This window comes from Haematobia irritans, chromosome 2, assembly GCF_050003625.1.
Source record: "Haematobia irritans isolate KBUSLIRL chromosome 2, ASM5000362v1, whole genome shotgun sequence".
NCBI classification, from domain to species: Eukaryota; Metazoa; Arthropoda; class Insecta; order Diptera; family Muscidae; genus Haematobia; species Haematobia irritans.
In genome coordinates this window covers 228,670,059-228,691,982 of record NC_134398.1, presented here as the reverse complement: position 1 = coordinate 228,691,982, position 21,924 = coordinate 228,670,059, and the positions used below count along the sequence as shown (strand labels likewise).

General features: G+C 32.6%; 1 long non-coding RNA gene across 1 annotated transcript in view; it reads left to right on the top strand.

The window, feature by feature from the left end:
- Positions 1-8,944: 8,944 nt before the first annotated feature.
- The window catches only part of LOC142227269 (uncharacterized), a 58,325-nt gene continuing 45,345 nt past the window's right edge, over positions 8,945-21,924 (top strand). Inside the window, exons 1-2 of the long non-coding RNA XR_012719811.1 lie at positions 8,945-8,959; positions 9,049-10,743. This is a non-coding gene — a long non-coding RNA (uncharacterized LOC142227269). The remainder of the gene's footprint in view (positions 8,960-9,048; positions 10,744-21,924) is intronic.

Sequence of the window (21,924 nt, the reverse complement as noted above, 5' to 3'; positions counted from 1 at the left end):
ATTTGGTACGTGGTGGTAGTATATGATATTTAACAACCATGTGAATTGAAATTTGTGGATGACAGTCTTTCGTAGAAGTTGCTACGCAATCCATGGTGGAGGGTACATAAGATTCGGCCTGGCCGAACTTACTGCCGTATATACTTGTTTTTTTTTTTTGGTTCTTATTTGTTTATATGTTTAATAAGATTATTATTTATCAATTGGTATTGTAGTGTATTATGTAGTGTAGTGTATTATTATATATTTTATTTTGATGAAAATGAATAAATTATACAAAATTCAAAGAATTTTGGCTTTGACTTTCAATTTGAAGTGGGGATATCATTCATACAAATTTAGGTTGAAAAGTATTTGCAACGATGTTAATTTTGAATTAGACTCGCATCGAAAATTGTTTGACAAATTATTGAGTAGCGATGCATTTCAATTTGAGGATAACACTTGAGATATTATTGCTAATGTGTTGAATTTCACTGTTGAGGGTAATGTCTGTTTTTTGTTGTGAACGCGATTTTCTCAACAATTTCTCAACTTGAATATTACCCTAATCCTTTGAAAAAATGTTTGAAAAATTGTTGAAATTTAGCATTTTTCAAACGTTTGTATTTATTGGGTTGTGTTTTAAATTAATGACATTACTATATTATGTTTTAAATAAATGCTTTATTATACTTAATTCACATTACACTTCCAAAATGCACTTAAACTAGATTTCAACTGTAATTTGCCTTATAAACAAGGGATTTAAAATCCACTTTTAGTAGTTTTCGAACCCAGTGTGAATGGGCTATTAGGTATATTATAACGTAATACACGAATCCAACTCCCATAAGCAAGCTACATTTATTTCTATTTTAAGTGTGAAATTAATTTGCGTGTAATCTTATTTAGATAATTTTTTAGATTTTTTGTTTATTTCTACAATATTCGTTTCTATTCAAGAAGTGCTCATACAGCATTATTCGTCATATTTTGATCCATTGTAATCGGCGAGAGAAATCAATATTTTCGAGATTTGTTTCCCTAAGACAATAATAAGTGATTACATATTACAAATAACTGATTACATATTAGGTGATTATATGATTTAAAAGCACTACTTATTTCATGGCCGAAGGTATGCCTGGAGAGACGAACTTTCCTCCTAGGACATGCGTATGTAAATGTAATCCGGGGCGATGCCAATTAATAAGTGGTTATTAACAGCCTATTTCTGCTATCCGAATTCTAGTCTTCGTTCGCATACAAAACGAAAAACAGCTGATTTTGGTTTCTCTAAGGGGTATCTAAACGAAAATCGAAACGAAAGTCAATGCGAACGAAGACGTAACGTAAGCTCTAAAATTGGGTTTCTCTAACTCGATTCGTTCGCATTTTGACGAACTGAAATGTCAAAACCACTCACTTGGTAAAGACCTTTCGTTTTGTGGAAAAAGGCATTTATAAATAGGAAAAAGTTAATAATTAATAAATTGATTAAAGCTTTTATTATAAATATGTGATAAAAGTTAATTATATCGATCTATTTTTTCTTTATAACCGCCATAGAGACCGTTTAAGGGAAAGTCTAACACGAGCAAACACATACATTTCGAATGAAACACTCATTAAAAGGACAACTGAACTGTAATTATTGTAGAAATATGGAAATACAAATTCTTATCTCTCTACGCGGGCTAATTTGTTTAAAAAAAATTATTGAGCTAAACCAAATATCAAAAGCGGGAAATGTTTGCCAAATGAACGGCGATGCCAGATTGAATTTTATGGAAAATCATTTTTAAAATGTATGGACCTTTTTCAGGAAATTGGAATAATGCAGATCTGGTAATGCTAGCATTTGACAGTAACGTAAGCCATGCGAACGAACGAAAGGAAGTTAGAGAAACCCAAATCTAGACGAAAGTGAGTGACTGCCGTTCGTTCGCAATTGTTTTCGTTCGGATATCAGAAATAGGCTGTAATTTTCAAAGAGGCTTACCTACAAGATTACCGGGTAATGAGAGTTTTTGCTGGGTGAGGTAGTATTTATGAAATTGGTTTTACACCCTTTAAACGACGTCAATGTTTATTACAAAACTAATATACTACTCTTCAAAAGAAACTTTTGTTACCACAAAATTTTCCAAATTATGTTCTTTGGTCTAAAATTTTGTTTGCGAGCAAATTATTTTTTGAGAATAATCTATCGATTTATGAGACTATTCTCAAATTGTCACAAATGATTCTTCCCTAATCTCGGCAAACAGGATACTCCACCTCAAACTCTTCCAACAAGTTTTTAGTTATATCTGATGTTTGTTTTGCTACAGTACCACGTGCTTTGTCCGTATTGAGAGATTTCCTTCCAATTGACTTTCCCCAGCCACAACGTACAAAAACCCATAAACCAAAACATTGCAACAACGGACAACGTGTTGTAAACAACACGTGGTACACATAATAACAACATTCCTCTGGCCAAACAGCAATAGATAGAGCAGGTTATGCCACACAGTCCATATGGATGGTATAACTAAATTGTGGGGGTTTTCTGATGATTTCATTTCTAATCCTATCGGCAAAGGTTATACAATTTCTATCCGTGAAATTACTAACTGTTGGTATGTTCAATTATAATTTATGACAAAAAAATGCAAACACAAAATCCCCATGCATAAGGAGTAATGTCTAATGGAGAGTGCGTTCGAGAGTTGTTGCCAACGACAACGACTCGATTGGCAAGACCGACCTTAAATGTTCTGACAGACAGTGTGGATAGACACAAATAGTTCATAACAAGTGATGGGTATTTGTTGGCCAACAGTTTGATGGTGGCGGCTAAAAGACAAATAGACCAAAAGACCTAAGCCACACAAAGAGAGTCCTCAAGACATCTTCCTCGAAGTAGAAAAAGCGCGCATTTTCAAATAGCAAATTATAAGGAGCAAAAACAATGGGGAGACTTACCGACATCATGGGCAGATGGATGGACACATTTGCTTAGATAAGACCATTGAGTTCTTTAAGGAAACATATCACGTTTTTATTTCTTAAGCGATGACGGTTATGCCGCTATTGGTTCTACGTATTTGGGAAAAATGTGAACTGTTTTCCACTTAAAGTAGTGCAATCTGGAGAAACAATTACATACACTTGGAAAAGTATCTATATTTTTATTGAAAAATCAATAAAACAATAAAATTCATCATTTCAAATGAGCTTTCCATGTGAAATTTGAAAATTAAGTTCATACCTATATCCACACTATGATACATCCCGATTTGGGAAAATCCCACAGTCACCAAGTCAGTCATCATTCACGAAGATTCATCTACACGAGTGCATGAGTGACTTCTTCCGACCATGAATGTGCGTTAAAACAATTTTCCCACTCGCGAGTCGTAAAAAGTTATTTTTGCACGAGTACAATGTTCACAGATACTCGAATGATGAGCAAGAACTCACCTTCCTGAAATATTGCTCGTTGGACCAAAGAAAACTTTACGAGGTTAAGTTTGGTTATAACCTAACCTAATCGAAATATCGATTTCCAACTATAAAAAGTATATGTATATTATTGATCACGGAGAAATTCTAAGTCGATATATGTCTGTCTGTCTGTTGTAATCCGATTTGCTTTCTTTAAGTTCACTAATAGAATATTTTGTGAATCGGTGTATGTGTTTGTATATGATCCGATTTCTCTATTTGACTTCATGAACCTCTAGAGTCTAGAGGTCTGCATCGAATAACTTTTTACTACATGTATGCAATTCGCTGTCGAATATAGTACATACACTGTCTTTCTCTCAGAGCGCAAGTAGTGAAGTGAAGAGAACACTTGCTTGTCAAATACTACCAAGTACTTATCCGAAACAATATGTGTTCCGAAAAAAAGGAACAATAAAAATGTAAGTACTTGAGAAAAAGTACAACATGGATTCTCTTCGTTTCACGTGGTACCACAAGTATTTCTCAGTTATGTGCGAAGCAAAATTTTCCATTATTATTAATCATAGATATGTATGTATATCACATATTTCATATATTTATGTATGTCACACACTTACCTTAACGTTTGCCGTTCTTTATAACAAACCAAAACATATATTATGGAGAGTAACTGTTTTTTGTATTTCTGAAACTGCACGTGGTACATGGAGTACTCTATGAAGTTTTGTTCTCGCAACATACTCGACGTGATCACTCTGAGTACACTTCAATAAGAGAGAAAGAGGAATATGTGTTTGTTGGTAGTGAAGACATCAGAGTAGCAACAAGTAGTTACTCGTGGCTTTTGGTGTTCATCAAAATGTGTACCAATAGTTTTGCGACTCTCTCAAATAGATGTACTCATGTAGCAAGTACACGTGTACTCTGCATTTACAAATGGAATTGTGCAGACCTCTACTCTAGACACCGTAAGATTCATCCGATTTGCCTGAAATTCAAAATCTACTAATATTTTAGGTTGACATCTATTATGTGCTGAATATGGTAGTTATCGGTCCATATGTTGTTATATATAGACCGTTCTACCGATTTGTCTTCTTAAGATTTTAGAAAACGTTGTTTTATCCGATTTGGCTGAAATTCGAAGTCTAGAGGTATATTTGGCCCACACATTGGTTTTTATCGGTGTAGTTCCCATATAAACAGATACCCAATTTGATATCTAGGCCTTAGGTTAGGTTAGGAGGCAGCCCGCTATATCAGGCTCACTTAGACTATTCAGTCCATTATGATACCACATTGGTGAACTTCTCTCTTATCACTGAGTGCTGCCCGATTCTATGTTAAGCTCAATGACAAGGGACCTCCTTTTTATAGCCGAGTCCGAACGGCGTTCCACATTGCTGTGAAACCACTTAGAGAAACTTTGTAACCCTCAGAAATGTCACCAGCATTACTGAGGTAGGATAATCCACCGCTGAAAAACTTTTGGTGTTCGGTCGAAGCAGAAATCGAACCCTCGACCTTGTGTATCCCGAGGTTATCTTTTTTTAATTTTATTGTTCAAAAGCAACAATAATAATCAATAATAACATCAAATTGAATTGACTATTTTTATAACGAATTATGGCCTCCAAACGGCCGACAAAGTCATCACACGCTGCACGAAGTTGGCTCTGTGGTATCTTGGCCCATTCACAATGAAGCGCCTTCCTTAAAAGATCGACATTTTGTTAGTTCTTAGTGTCAACCTTACTCTCCAAAATTTCCCAGATTGAACTGTTCTGAGTGCGATGGTCCTGATTCCTGATGGTGGCTATGGTGGCCCACACCATAACCATCGACGGCCGTTACCAATCGAATGTGTAACTGTAACCTCTTTAGCTTGTAAACCCAATCATTTTTTTTGTTCACAAACTGCTCAATTGTGAATGGTTTCTCGCCATAGAAAACCATATTCGACCATATTACTTGGCCCTTTCAGTCTAACTTTTTGTGCATTGGTGAGCTGTTGTTCTTTTTAGAACTTCTATGACTTCAATCCAAGCCCATTTTTCAATAGTTTTGCATCCTTCCTTCCATGATATGTTCAGCTCACGAGAAAGTTTTCGAACACTGCAGCGTGGATTTCGATCAAATCTGGTTTTAACTTTTCGGACCATTTCTGGTGTTTTTATCGCCAGCGATGCAAAATACTAGTAGTATCAAGGTAACGAACATGGTACGAGAAATAAAAAATGATTGATATGTATATGCTGTTGGGCTATAACGATAGCCACTTGCGGTTTTCCAGCCAAATATAAAGGAATCACTATCACGAACAAATATATTTCTAAATGCTATAAATATGTTTTTGTAAGCTTGTAAACAATAAAATGAATTGTCGCTGGAATAAATATGTGATCTTTCAGACGGACGGTTTAGAAATGATAGCAACGTGAAGTTGGCTGTAACATATTCCCAACAATTCCAAGTAATTTGAAGAATATATCAAGAATTTCTACATTTAAAAGAGAAATAAATTCAATTTTATTACGTGATATTGAAATGCTTCTGATGTAAATAGTTTTCATATAAATTAAACTAAATTATTTTGAAATTTTGATGTAAAACAATTTTTAATTGTAAATGAATTTGTTATATAAAATGCAAATATATTATGGATGTTTTTATTATATTCAACCTGTATATAGATTTTCCAATTGATTATGCATTACAATGCAACAGACACCGTCGTTAGCTATTTACTCTACAGTTGGTGTATTATTTTTGTTCTTTTCAAAAATTTTCCCGATGAAGTCTTTCAATGAAAAGACGAAATATTGAATAAATCAAAATTAATCATCCAGACCTCGAGCCCGTTTTTATCAGCAATTATCAATTGTAAAATGCAAATATTCATAACAGGTCTATAGGTACTGATAAGGTTAGTTCCTATAAAGCCATTAGGGCGCTGGGGCAACATAAAGAATTTATGAATTTAGAATTTATGAATTGTAACAAACTGAAGAAAATAAACAATATATTTAAAAATATATTAAAAATATATATTCGCCATATCAGATGTAGACATTTGCATATCTTTGCACTGCTTCATGATAAATCTGGCTTGTGTTCTTTTAGTTCTTTGTGGTTTAGTTTTGTTGTAACATTTAGCAGCTATAATTTTTCGCAATGTATCTAACAACCTTCATCGAGAGCATTACAAAGAGGGAGAAAGAGAATCTATGCGAACACCATCGATCCCTTTTAAATCACATAAATGCTCGCTCCCACCCAAAATAAATCGCATACTCTGCCAAATAGACTGCACTAAAAATAGACCCCCACCCGAATAACCCCATCACAAATGCTCCAAGTTCATGAGAATGAGAAAAACAAACCCCAGAGCAGGAGAGAGAGAAACATTGAGAGCAATCGAGCGTCATCATGCAATCTCAACATTGTTATTGCCGCCGTCGTTTTGTAGTTTCTATGCAAATGTGCCAAAGTCATAGAAAGCCAAACAAACGAGTAGCCCCAAACGATTGCACACGAATGCCTAACAAACAGATACGACGAAGAAGTGCACTTGAATACGGAACTGAGAAAAACACCGAACGACATCATTTACGAGTGAGTACTTGTTTGCTTGCTTGGCAGTGCTGCCGCTAGTGAAAAATTGAGTGAAGTAGATTTTGGAAAAAAGTGGAGTAGATTGAATAAAATTGAAGTAGCATACATTTTTGAAAACAAAACAATAGAATTCATTTTATTATACCCTCCACTATAGGATGGGGGGTATATTAACATTCCGTTTGTAACACATCGAAATATTGCTGTAAGACCCCATAAAGTGTATTCTGGGTCGTGGTGAAATTCTGAGTCGATCTGAGCATGTCTGTCCGTCCGTCCGTCTGTTGAAATCACGCTACCTTCCGAACGAAAGAAGCTATCGACTTGAAACTTGGCACAAGTATTTGTTATTGATGTAGGTCGGATGGTATTGCAAATGGGCCATATCGGTCCACTTTTACGTATAGCCCCCATATAAACGGAACCCCAAATTTGGCTTGCGGAGACTCTAAGAGAAGCAAATTTCATCCGATCAAGCTGAAATTTGGTACATGGTATCAGCATATGATCTCTAACAACCATGCAAAAATTGGTCCACATCGGTCCATAATTATATATAGCTCCCATATAAACTGATCCCCCGATTTGGCTTGCGGAGCCTCTAAGAGAACCAAATTTCATCCGATCCGGCTGAAATTTGGTACATGGTGTAAGTATATGGTCTCTAAAAACTATGCAAAAATTGGTCCACATCGGTTAATAATTCAATGATTAAAACCGTTATGTTAAAGGAATAGGAAAAACAATTAGGTAATATGGGGAAAAATTTTAAAATTTGAAGCAGAACAAAAAGTGAAGCAGATTTTTGGAAGAAGGAGTGACGAAGTAAATTTTGTGAAAATGAAGCAAAATACTTCGATTGAAGTAGTAGCGGCAGCACTGTTGCTTGGTGGTTGGAGAGCAGCCAGTTGGTGCCTATGCCAGCCAGCAGATATTCATACGGAGTTGATGTTATTGTTTTCTACCAATACTGCCACTGCATTAAATGGAGACCCGCATGGCCTTGTGCGTGTGTATCAGATTGTTATACTCCCCAATATATGGCTATGCTCTTTAAAACGCATCTCAACTCTTCTCCCACCGATTTGGGATAATGATGTTTTCCTTCTGTTATTGTTTGTTCTTTTGTAATTGTCATCGGGGATGCACAGTGTTTATAGAAAAGAAAAATTTTTTGGTAGAACATTTTTCTAAATGTAAAGCATTGGGTAGAGGGAATTGCACACACGGTTGCCATTCGAGACAACAAAAATCTACCAAAATTTGGAGAAATTTTTATAAAAACATACCAAATTTTCTATAGAAATAAAATTTTTAAAAAATTTTCTATAGAAATAAAATTATGAGAAAATTTTCAATAGAAATAAAATTTGGAAAAATTTTTTTTTTGTCAACATTTTATTTCTACAGAATTTTTTTTCCAAATTTTATTTCTATAGAAAATTTTCTCATAATTTTATTTCTATAGAAAATTTTTTCAAAATTTTATTTCTATAGAAAATTTTCTCAAGCGTTTTAATCAAATTATTAAAAATATAGATTTGCTCCAGTTTAATATTTGCAGATATACTGGCAGAGAACGGAAACGTATGTGCAGACATACACGCAGAGAAGGAATATGATCACCTCCTAGAGCAAAATGTTAGTTTTGGACGGTGAACATGTAACATGTTTGTCACAACCACGTTTTTTTTTTCTCGGACATTGAGTATCTGATTCCGACAACCATTTCATGTTCCCCATCCAAAAATAACATTTAACTCTTTGTTTTGAGCCACCAAAACCATTGAAGCCAGTATCATATCACCAAGTTACTTTTTCGCGAGGACCATATAACATGTATGTCGCAACCATGCCATTTGCTCGGAAATTATGTTTCTGATCTTGGCAACCATGCCCATGTTTGGTGAGAAAATAACTTTTCTGAGTCAAAAATGTTCCTATTCCCTTTGAATGAGTTTGTTTGTGGTGATCATATTAATTCTCTTCATATAGGTTTTGATTATACCAAATTAAAAAAATATTGTACATGAAGGTGATCACTTTGCTGTCCCCATCATCCACTGTGCTCTTGAAAGGGGTTGATGATGATGTTGTTGGCGATGCCACATTGCTGAAGATAATAATGACGACGACAAAAACAACAGCAACGATGAAAACAACGACGAGACAACGATTGCTTAAATGAAAACATTAGCGACACTCACTAACTGCTGCCGCTGCAGCTAGTAGTACTGGCTGCTGCTTGGATTGCTGGCACACCGTCTTGTAGTTGATAGCCAACTTTAGTCGTCAGTCAGTTGGCTAACAATAAAGGCCAGCTAAGCGCGAGCGTATGGTGTGTACGACAACTGGGCAACATCATATTTGTTGGCTGACTGACTGGCGGCTGGCAACGGAATTGGTGTGCCTGCCAGCCATACGGCGGCATTAGTAACTTCGTCATCTCCTCTTCAGCTCAGCTGATTGAGACGTATCCAAGAAAATCGCCAAACGTGCCAACCAAACCAGCAACTCATCACACTTTCCACAACCTAGCATGGGAAACTAAGACAAAACCAACCTAGGAAGAAGCCAACAACATCAATAAAAATGGCAAACATACGTTCTGGCTACTTGGCTAGGCCAGCTCAACATGTCATCAAGTGATGGTGATGGTCCATGCTGAATGAAGCACCAACAGCAACAACATCGCTCTAACATTGGAACGCAATGAAAAAAACAACGCAGCAGCACAGGATTCATCAGATATCCTTTTTCTTGGCCATCACAATCATATTTTGTGTCACCCCCCGCTTTAGCTTATACTACTCAGTTATTTTTTTTGGAGCGGGGGGGAAAACAAATGTCATTGTCCAACGATGAAGTACGAGATTAGCCAAATCAAATAGAAGCCAATATTTTGGAGTGCCAAAATATTAAAAATCCAACAAATAAACCAAGCTCTGTTAAACAAAAGAAGAAAAAAAAAACAAGACACTGAGAAACGGTCAACTTGTCAAATAATTTTTGCCAGCTAACACCAGTACTGGGATAGAAGTTCTGTTAATAACCGCCAGTCATCAGAGTAACACGTCCGTCTCGATCATACAGCTAAAATTTAAAATCCCTCAAAATGAATAACGGCAAGTTGAACTCAACAACATCACAAATACTAGCGGTTAATTAATGGTTAACTTTTGTTTACAAGTGCCGGATGTGAAGTGAATAAGAATTCAAGTGACAAATTAAGAAAAACGAAATGCAAAAAATAGTAAAGTTTAGCACAAGTGAATATCCATATAAATAAATGAATATAATTATAAACGTATATATAAAATAATTAGTGGAAAAAGAAATATTTGAAAATGTTATACAAGCGCTTCATTTACTATAATCAAAATAAAAAAAAAATAAATCAATAAACATTATATAAAAATATAATTATCGCAAACATTACATAATAACAAAACTAAAGTTGCAACTATTTACAGTAGTAATAAAAAAAAATATATATATATAAAAGTGCAATAATCTATGCTAATATATTATGCAAAATAATAAATATTAATTGCTTATAATTTAATAATTTGATAATCAAAAACTGTATATTAACCTATCTTCATATACATATTGCCGATGTCTGCTGACCGTCATCTCTGAAGAAAGCATTAACATCCAAAGGGAGACTGAAATCAAATCATTTGCCTGGTAAGTAATATATTGGAATGATGCATAAGTTATCCAAAATAAATAATTTTCTTATAAAAGAATTTTTACATCTATGGTTAACTTTTTGAAGATATTTAAATTTCCTAGTTGTTAGGTATCTTGGAATAAAGGGGCATACGAAGTGACATTGATAAAGTTTGTGCATAATTTATCAGCCATACACTGAAAAATATATTGTTGTGAGACCAAAGATTTCATGTCCTTAAAATACGAATGCAAATTTAGCTTAGCATTAGAAGACGCATTTATCTAATATAAAGTTTTTTTCCTTGTCCATAAGTCGATAAAATTTTCAATGAAGTCGTATTGTCCTTATAATTAAGTGATCTGATGGGTATCATAACTTGAAAGAAAAATTGTTTAGGGTAAGGTCAACTTGAATTTAATAATTCAGAAAAATTCTTTAAATTTAATGAAATTGTCTTTAAATTTGTTGTCTTTGGCATCTTGACTACAAAGCAAAAAATCGTTCAAATATAGGACATGTTTTTCAAAACTTTATTTTAAAGAAGTTTTTTACTTCAAACATAGCATAATTTCTACTGGAAGTCGAGTCTTAATTTGAAAAATAAAGTTGCCGTTAACTCGTTTTTAAAGGACTTTGATAGCATATGAAGAAAAAAGCTGAGAAAGCGAAAAATTAAAATTTGCTTCCTAGAAGCAAGTACACAAAACCTAAATTTAAAAGAGAATTGTGTCTTAAAAGTATCCTTACTTGTATTCTCCGCTTCTTTGGCTAGGAATCAATACCAAATTTTTTAAAGTAAAGACAAAATCTTTGGAACCGAGTAGGCTTTTTTTCAGTGTACATAAAACAATTAAGTTCCTGAAATTTATATATATGAACCAATTTCAATCGCACGGTTATTGGTTACATTTCAAACGGATCGGATGAAATTTGCACCTACAGCAAATCAAATCTACGGATCGGTTTATATACCGATTTTGAATTATCTTAACACCACATCAATTTTAATCCGAATCGGATGAAATTTGGACCTTCAAGAGGCTCGAAAAATCAAATATGGTTATCGGTTTATATGGGGCTGTATATAATGATGGGCCGATATGAATAAATTTTTGCATGGTTATTTAGAAACCATATATCAACACCATATACCAAAGTTAAACCGGATCTGATGGAATTTGCTTCTCTTAGAGCATCCGCAAAACATTTGGGGGGTCGATTTATATGGAGCTTGATATGGCCCATTTGCAATACCATCCAACCTACAGCAATAACAACTAATTGTGCCAAGTTTTAGATCGATAGCTAATTTCGTTCGGAAGTTAGCGTGATTTCAACAGACGGACGAACGGACGGACATCGCTAGATCGACTCAGAATTTTACCACGAGTATGCACGCAAAGAAAAAAACGTTTCGAAAACGTGTACCGAAGACGTTTTTCTTTTGTTAGAGTTTTTTGAATTGCTTCGAAAATTTTAAACTTTTATCACCAAAAAAATTCGTTTGTTTCAAAATTTTTATTTTTTCAATAAAAAAAAGTTATTTCTGAAACAAAAACACAGTCCATTTCGTTTATATCACTGTTCTTTTCTGACTTTAGGTCTTTAATAAGACACATTTTACAGTTCAAAATTTAATATTGTTCAATGTAATGTTCAACATTTTTTCGGAATCTTCCGAACATATGTGGAATATATGTAAAAAAAAAACAAAAAAAAAACTTTGGTCGAAGCAGGGATAGAACCCACGACCCTTGGCATGAGAGTCGGACGTAGCTACCACTGCTCCACGGTGCCAAACTAAATGTTTGTTTCTGTTAAATAAACTTTGTTTATTCGGTTCGTGGGCGCCGCAAGCTATGCTATATAAATATAACTTATATGGATAATTATCTATTGATGACCATAACAGGTATATAGCTTAGTGGTTAGTGTGTTGGCTTACAAAGTGCATGGTCCGCGGTTCGATTCTCCGTCCAGGCGAAAGGTAAAAAAATTTATAAAATCGTATAATTTCTTCTACATTGTTGGTATTGCAGGAAAAGGTGTTAAGAACTAAAAAAACTCGTGGATGTGAGAAAGATGTGAGGGAAAATGCAATTAGCAAGAAAACAATGTTTTTTTTTGAGTTAGTCTTTATGAAATTGTTTATACATCCTGGAAAAGAATAAACGTGTATCACAAAAAGTATATACTTTTCTTCCAAATACACTTCCTTACAGCGAAAAGCAAATGAGAAACGAACTATGTTTGTCTAAAATTTCGTTTGGGAGGAAAGAATTATTTTTTTTGCGTGTGTGTACTATATGGGGCCTGAGATAAATATTTCGATGTGTTACAAACAGAATGACAAACATAATGACAAAGTTAATATACCCCTCCCCCATCCTATTGTGGAGGGTATAAAAATTCAGAACACAGTCTCCAAAGTTATGACAGCAGAATATAAGCTCCAAGATGAAACAACGGCAAAATTCTTAATAGATGGAATCCCGAAAAAAGTCAATCGGGCGAGTGACGTTTCAAAATGCTCTGCATAATATTTAAATATACCCAATAAACACAAGCATTGGAGAAATGCTTATATTCAATACGGTTTCAAACATTTTTTCAAAGAATTACCTTAAAATTCAATTTGAGAAATTGTTGAGAAAATCGCGTTCTCAACAAAAAACAGACATTACCCTCAACAGTAGAATTCAACACGTTAGCAACAATTTCTCAACATATTAGCAACAACTTTTCAAACTAAATTTCATTTTAATGCTTCAAACCTATTGGAAAATTTGTTGAAGGCAATCAATTTGCAAGGCCATCTGAATTAATGTTGAATATGGGATTCACTATCAAATTGATATGGTGTTACACACAGAAAAAAATATCACCAAAATATTTCCAATTAAAAAGTTAATTGAAGTTGAAATTTTTTTCAATTAATAAATTAATTGGTACAATTAACTTTTTAATCAAGATAGAAACATTAAGTTAATTAAGTCAATGATTGAACATTTTAAAATTTTTAATTAAAAAGTTAATTGATACAATTAACTTTTAATCAAATTCGGAAGACTAAGTCAGTTTATGATGATGATGAACATTTTTTTTTAAATTTTTAGTTAAAATTTTTTTTTCAAACAATCAATTGTTAATCCAAATAAAAATTCTAAGCCAATTCAGAATGTAATTGAAAATAGTTACCTTTTTATTTAATAAATTAATTGAGTTTTGCAATCAACATCAATTAAATTTTTAATTGAATCAATTAAAAAATTAATTGAAATTTGGCAATGAAATCAATTAATTTTTTAATCAAGAATTTTTTCTATGCCCAATTAAAACTGTGATTGATACTATCATTTTCGTGATTGAAGACATTTCAATTAAAAAATTAATTGGATCAATTAATTTCGTGATTGAATCAGAAAAAAAATTTTTTGTGTGCATGTAAAAAATACTCATCCTTGTGTTTGTTGGATACCCAATAAACACAGGATGAGCGTTTTTCAAATGCAACAACTTTGCAGTTTGAGGGTAACTATAATTATCAAAATAAATTCAACTTGACTTGAAACAGCTCATATTCAATACATCTTCAAATTGTTTGCGAATTACTTCCAATTTGCCAAAATGTTGACGAAATCTTTGAAAAGGGGTTGAAGATAATATGAGAAAACTTTGACAAAACACTACCTTAGGGTAAAACGAAAAAACCATGTGGTTTTCAATACTTGTTTGTGCAACGAAGTTCGTGGTCAATTGAAAGAAATAAAAAACATTTTAGACAAAAAACTGAATTTACTCCAAATAGTTTCTAATAATACGTAAGTGAAAATAAAAAAATGATATGCAACTTTAAGGAAGACACTAAATTATATCTCTTTGCCGAAAACTAAAATTATGGATTCTACGTTCTTTAAAACATGAAAAAATGTTGGACAAGTAACTGGAACTGCTTCAAATAGTTTATAATAATTGGTAAGTCAATATGAAAAATTAAATCAACACTTTAGAGAAGTCACTAAATTTAAATCTCATTGCAGAAAACTAAAATATTTGGATGCTGCATCCTTGGAAACATTAAGAGGTTGACCAATGAAAAATGATGGTGGCTTATCGAAAAGAGAAAGTTTCCATAAATCAAAGTACAATGAATTAAACTTGGTATTTATGCTTTTCCATATCAACTACTGGGTGATAATTCGCATCACGCCTATAGTTTAATTTACATCGCATCATCGGTTTAATTTGATATTTTGTGAATTGAAATTGCTGGAAATTTATTCTAACTCTCTAGTCATCAAGTTCCTTGCTAATTTCCCGAATTTTAATGAGTTTTACAACAATTTTGTGACACCAACGTTCTTGAGGAATTTTGTGGTTTTCAATACATTTTGTGCCACGAAGTACGTGGTCAGTTATTTTTATTGACATAAAACTGCAATTAATCCAAAACGGTAATTATAATTGGTAAGTCAAAATAAAAAGTGAAATGAAAACGTAATGTAAATCACAAAACTCGATTGTTTTGCAGAAAACTAAAATCATTGGATGTTATATTCTTGGAAGATGTTGACCGGTGAAAAAATGATGAAGGAAACAACAAAGAAAAGATTCCAGAAAACTTGCAAAGTGCAACCAATTAAAGCAAAGTGCAACAGTTCCTAAATCAAGAACTTCTGGATGAAAATGTGCATTACATCAATTTACATTCCGTCATCAGTTTGATATTTTGTGAATTCCTCTTGATGGAATCTATTCTAACACGCAGGCCAGCAAGTTCCTCGATAGTAATTATTTGAAATTGTCAGCATATTAATTAATAATTAATTAATTAATAGTTATGTGACACCAACATTTTGTGGGAAATTATACATGAAAAATGTTTAAGTTATTTAAAGTTGTATTGATAGTTTTAGTTATTAATACCTTTAATAAGATAATTATGTTTTGATTGGTATTATAACATATTATTATTTTTATATATTGTTAATGTTATTTTTAATATTATTATATTTTTAACGAAAAAAATTAATAAAATGTACAAAATACTAGAAATTTAGTATTGACTTTCAGTAAGAACTGGGATTGACTTTCATGCAAATTGTGGTTAGAAAATATTCGCAGCAATATTAATTTTTAATTTGTCTCACATTGAAAACTGTTTGAGAAATTATTGAGTAGCAATGCATTTCAATTTGAGGATTACAATTGAGAGATTATTGCTATTGTGTTGAATTTTACTGTTGAGGGTAATGTCTGTTTTTTGTTGAGAACGCGATTTTTTCAACAATTTCTCAACTTGAATATTACCCTAATCCTTTGAAAAAATGTTTGAAAAATTATTGCATTTTAGTATTTTTCAAACGTTTGTGTTTATTGGGTATTGACAAAATTTTCATATCAAAAATTTCAAGTTTATCCATTGAACTGATATTTGTGTCTAGCGAAGTTTGGAAACACTTTGGAAACACTTGATGTAAAGTGTATGAATGTTGCGGTAGGTGTTAGCGGATGAATGTCACATGTTTCTTAATCAAGTTCGAATATTTTCTCTTAAAATCAGTCCCATATGACCGTTTTATCCTTCCTACCATTGTGAACTAATTGTCGGAGGCACCGTGGTGCAAAAGTTAATATACCCATCTTGCATACATAAGGTCGTTGCTACAACCCTAGGTTCGATCGAACACCGAAAAGATTTCCAGCGGTGGTTTATCTCCTCTCAGTAATGCTGGCGACATTTCTGAGTGTTTCAAAACTTCTATAAGTTGTTCCACCTTGTGGTGGAATGCCGTTTGGACTCGGCTATAAATAGGAGGTCTCTTGTAACTCAGCTAAACACAGAATTGGGCAGCAGTCAGTGAAAAGAGAGAAGTTCACCGCTATGGTATCATAATGGACTGAATAGTCTAAGTGAGCCTAAATTATCGGGCTACCATTACATTAATGAACTCCCTTTTTCACTAAAGCCAATTTAATTATATTATAGTTCATGGGATTATGTTTGGAGAAAGTTTCCCTTCCTCTAATAATTTTTTGCGTACGTTAGTTAAATTAACTAAAAAAAACGAGGAAAAAATAAAGATTTACTAAATTCGTATTTCTCACAACCTAGTTCATTATTTCTCTAAATTTGTAAATTTTACTAGAAATGCGTTAATTGTGAACTTCGTATGTCACTAAAAACATTCTTGCAATTTTGAACTCCAATTTTTTCCTTCAAACTACAAAATTTTCTTTAACAAGTGAAAAAAACTTAAATATGTCTGATAAATTTTCTTGAATTTGTCGAAAAATATTTACTTGTTTTTGTGATATTGGCGTGATGCCAGCGTTTGTAATACTGTTTAGTTAAAATGTTCTAAAAATATTAAAAATTTTCTGAAATTAATCGAAAGTTTTCTTTCTTGGTAGGTTCACTGTTTTTTTTCGGTGTATACCTAACCTAACTATCGGACCATCCTCATACCGTATCGGTTTAAGTTTAAGGATATAGTAGCTCTAATACAAATGTATTGGGCAATTTCCTCAAAGAGGGCCCTATTAACCAAAAATTGTTATCCGATGGTCATATGCTATACATTTCAGTACATTTATATTTTAACCCTTAAATGCACAAGATCACCGATTCCTCCGAAAAAAATATATAATATGCCAAATGGTAAAAAAAGAACATCTGCATACCACATTTTTTTTCAAAAAAAAAATGTTGTGTTTTTTTGAAAAAATAGTGTTGATATTTTAAAAAGTACAGTGCGCATTGAACTAAGTTTTTATTTACAAATAAACAATTTGATTGTAGTAGATAATAAAAATAGAGATATTTTTACACCACATATTTTTTTTACCAACATTACTCTCATTTATGGTAAATATTATTTATTATTTAACTTCCAATCTGCAGTTTTTTGAATTTTTGGTTAAAATTTGATTTTCAATTTTGACTGCAGATTACTCAGAAGTAGTAAAATCTTTCGGGAAAGAAAAATTTTTAGAAATAGCGTTATGATGTTGTAAATGCAACAAACTTGGGTTCATAGAATTCGGCCAACGTTTTAAGACGTAAGAATTTCTGGTTGTATCTTAAAAGATACAGTGTGCATTTAAGGGTTAATATAATTCTCACAAACTTCAGCCATAAATATTATAATAGTGCTTTGACTACCAAAATGAAGCGGACACTTTTACATTATAAAAAAAATACCCCCATATATACTGCACCCAGAAAAAAGTGAACCAACCATGAAAGAAAATGTAGGTTTAATTTAAAAAATATTAACTGAAATACTTTGCTTATTTATTACAACATGACATAAATAAGTTTATAATTGTTGTCAAATTAAAAAAATTATTAAAAATAATATATATAATAAAATTATTAAAAATAATATTTTTGTTTGTTGCTTAAAATTTTACATGTTGAGGGGAAAATTTTGAGCTAAAAATTGTTAAAATTTCTTTAGCGCTATATGAAGTTCTAGGCAGACACGATTTAAGAAAAATGTACTAATTTCAGAAACTTATGAAGCCAAAAACTTTACCCAATTTTAGGAAAATAAGAACTATTTTAAAATTTAGTAAAATTGTGTACTTTTTTTGCATGACATTAAAGTAAGCAACAAATAATTATAATAAAGAAAATGTTCTCAAAATTTAACTAAAATCAACTAATTTTCATGAACTAAAATACATTTATATAAAAAATTTCATTCACTCATTTCTGAGTAGATCTGCCGATTTCGTTTCTCCACTTGTCTTGCAACCTAGTCTTCTATTTGACCCTATGGAAGATAGGTTCCTTTTAATTTTTAACCAAAAAAACTTCATTCATAGAAATTTCCTTGCACTTTCCAAACAGACAATTTATTTCGGCACCTGATACTGCAGTCACTGAAATAAATTAATTACCTTCAATACTCACTTGATTTATTCCAATACCCAATACAAATAAATTATTTAAATAAAAATCGAAATTCATTTAAAAATAGCTAACATCAATAAAATTCACAGGAATAGCGATGGAATGAAATAAGTAGAACCAAAAAACCATAAATCTTTGAAACAATACCAAAAAAAGGATATTTGGACACCACCAATACGGCTGAAAAGAAAATAATAAAAATGGATTTGTTGGATGAAATAAAAACCAAGTGAGAACAAGCATTTCTAAGCCATTTAAGGAACTGACCAGCATTTCCTGTTGACAAAGATAAAAAAATGCCAACAAAAGGACACATGCAAGCAGTCAAGAGAAAATAATTGCCAAGCAATCGCATTTCCAGGCAAATAAAACCAAGAAGAGGAGAAAACATGAACTCTAACAATAAGAAAGAAAATTTCTGCCAATTTCCGTTAGCGAATTCCAAAGAAGGCGAAAAATGCAAAATGTTTTTTTTCATATATTTTTTTTTTCAAAGTCATATTTAAACAGGATATTCCGTTGAGTTTATGGTCCAAGTCAGTAACATTTAAATATGGTCCTTTTTTTCTTTTTCATGGTCCATTATTCTTTGGGATTTGTTTTCTTTGCCAAAAATTTGCGCTTCATTCCAAATAAATTGTCATTTTTGAAAAGTGACCCCGATGGGAGAATATTGTCCTACCAACTAGCATTTTTTCATAGGCAAATGAGAATTATTTGTTTTACATGTTTTTGAAGCTCGTTTCCAAGAACGCTGCCTATACCATTCTACAGGACTCTCATTCATTGGCGGTGGAGTATGCAGAAGATATTTTTGCCTATTCTCGCGCACCATTAAATCTTGTTGTAATGACTCCATAGTAATTTGTCTTATAACTTCGAATGCAGTCCATAGTCCTGTATGTGAGTGTCCTTTATTCCTGAAGGCCAACCAACACCAAGGATGCTAATTTTCTGTTTGTGTTAATTAGTTCAATTCATCGTTGAGTATGGGCTACAATTTTAAGATGTTTTTTGTGTTTTAGTTTTTTTTTGTACTTCTGTTAATTGTTTTAATGGCAAATATAAATTTGGATTGCAGCATCCGTAACATGTTGATTTTACTTGTACAGAGATTTTTCTAGAAATGTCTTTGTGTTAATGGTATTTTAACATACAAACTGATTAGTGGTGATTTATGTAGTAGTTTCTTAAACTTACAATGAATTTAATTAACAAAATTTATGGATATTCTTATGCAAGTTTGTACTGACACAGTGGGGTGATGCTAATTTGTAGGGATATATAAGTCGAACATCGACCATAAAAAATTCGACCAGATTGAAAATTAAAATTGGGTACACATTAGTGAATTCATTAAAGATATCGATTTTCTAAAATAGGAGTTATGCACAGAAAAAAGTAAACCGTTTTATAGGAAGAATGAACTTCTGTGGAAAATTGCAAAAAAAAATAAAAAAATTAACTACAAATAAATATTTTTTTCGCAATAAAACTAAGTTAAACTTATCGTTAGTTCAATTACGGACTTTTGTTTAAGTGTGCGATCTTGCTCTTGCTTAGTTGTATGTCAGCGGGAAAGCTCCCTCCCATTTTGCAACTTATGTTGTCCCAAATAGACTGTTTCATGTGACCCTTGAGTAAATGTGCATAACTCAGCCCATGCTCCGGATACTGTGGAAGCATGAGACAACTTTCTCTATAGTATTCTGACTCAATTTTATAATACTGGTCCGTGCTATCTAGATAGCGAAAACCGACTCTGTTTTTTTTTCTGGAATATCGAACGTTGAACGGTTACTACGAATAAATTTACGAGGCTCTGAATTGGCGACATTTCTTGGTCTCCACATGAAGATCGTCCAGTGAGTTTTCCTGGTTTTCGGTCGCATATCTAACACATCGAATGCCATTCCATTGTGTGTTGAATGACATAAAGACTAGAGGTCTGTACAATTCCATTTGTAAATGCAGAGTACACGTGTACTTGCTACATGGGTACATCTATTTGAGAGAGTCGCAAAATAATTGGTACACATTTTGATGAACACCAAAAGCCAGTGTTGCCAACTCCTCAAGGCCAAAAAGCACCAAAATATATTATAAATTCTAACCTACCACCTTCCACCACAAAATCGAAAATTAAACGCTCTACTAAAAAAAAAAAACTTCCGAAGATGTATTATACAACTTTTGTGAATTGAATTTTAAGAAGTTAACGTGGGTATTAAGATCGAGTTTAGCTGCTAAAATTACCATTTTTCATAATTACTTTTCTTAAGTAATTCATTTTAAGGAATACAAACTTTGTGAAAATTTGCTTTTGGCTATTCCCCATCAAGTTTTAATAAAATTTGCAGCAAATATGCATAATTTTATGCCTTGTTTATTGATGTAGTTTTCACATTAGCGGCAAAACTCGAACTTAGTACTCACCATTATGAACCGCTATTCAAGTATACACTTTGATCAGTTTTAATGCTTTGTCCAATTCATTTTGATCAGTGATGTTTTTCAACTTTCAAAATATTAATATATGGAAGGAGTCTATTGCTTATGTCAGTTGTGCGTGCTTTTCTGAATCTAATACAAACGTTTTTAATGACATCTTTACCAAATTCAAAAATTCGACACTCATCGCTCGACTTTCCTACAGAATACCCTAAATAACAATATTAATTAAAAAATAATCAATACCAACTTCATAACAATCAAATTCTATATTTGGCAATAAATTTGAGTTTTTTCGGCTCTTGAAAGTCTAATCAAAATTTCTGTATCAATTAAACTTAAAATTGTTCAAAATAAAAAAAGCACCAAAAGCACTAAATGAAAATGCCAGAAAGCACCAAGTTGGTGCTTTTTTTGAAAAGGCACCAAAAAGGCAATTTGGTGCTTTTTAGAAATCAAAAAGCACTAAATTTGGTGCTAAAAGCACCAAATTGGCAACACTGCCAAGAGCCACGAATAACTTCTTGTTGCTACTCTGATGTCTTCACTACCAACAAACACATATTCCTCTTTCTCTCTTATTGAAGTGTACTCAGAGTGATCACGTCGAGTATGTTGCGAGAACAAAACTTCATAGAGTACTCCATGTACCATGTGCAGTTTCAGAAATACAAAAAAAAAAATAGTTACTCTCCAAAATATATGTTTTCGGTTTGTTTTAAAGAACGGCAAACATAAAGGTAAGTGTGTGACATACATAAATATATGAAATATGCGACATACATACATATCTATGATTAATAATAAAGGAAAGTTTTGC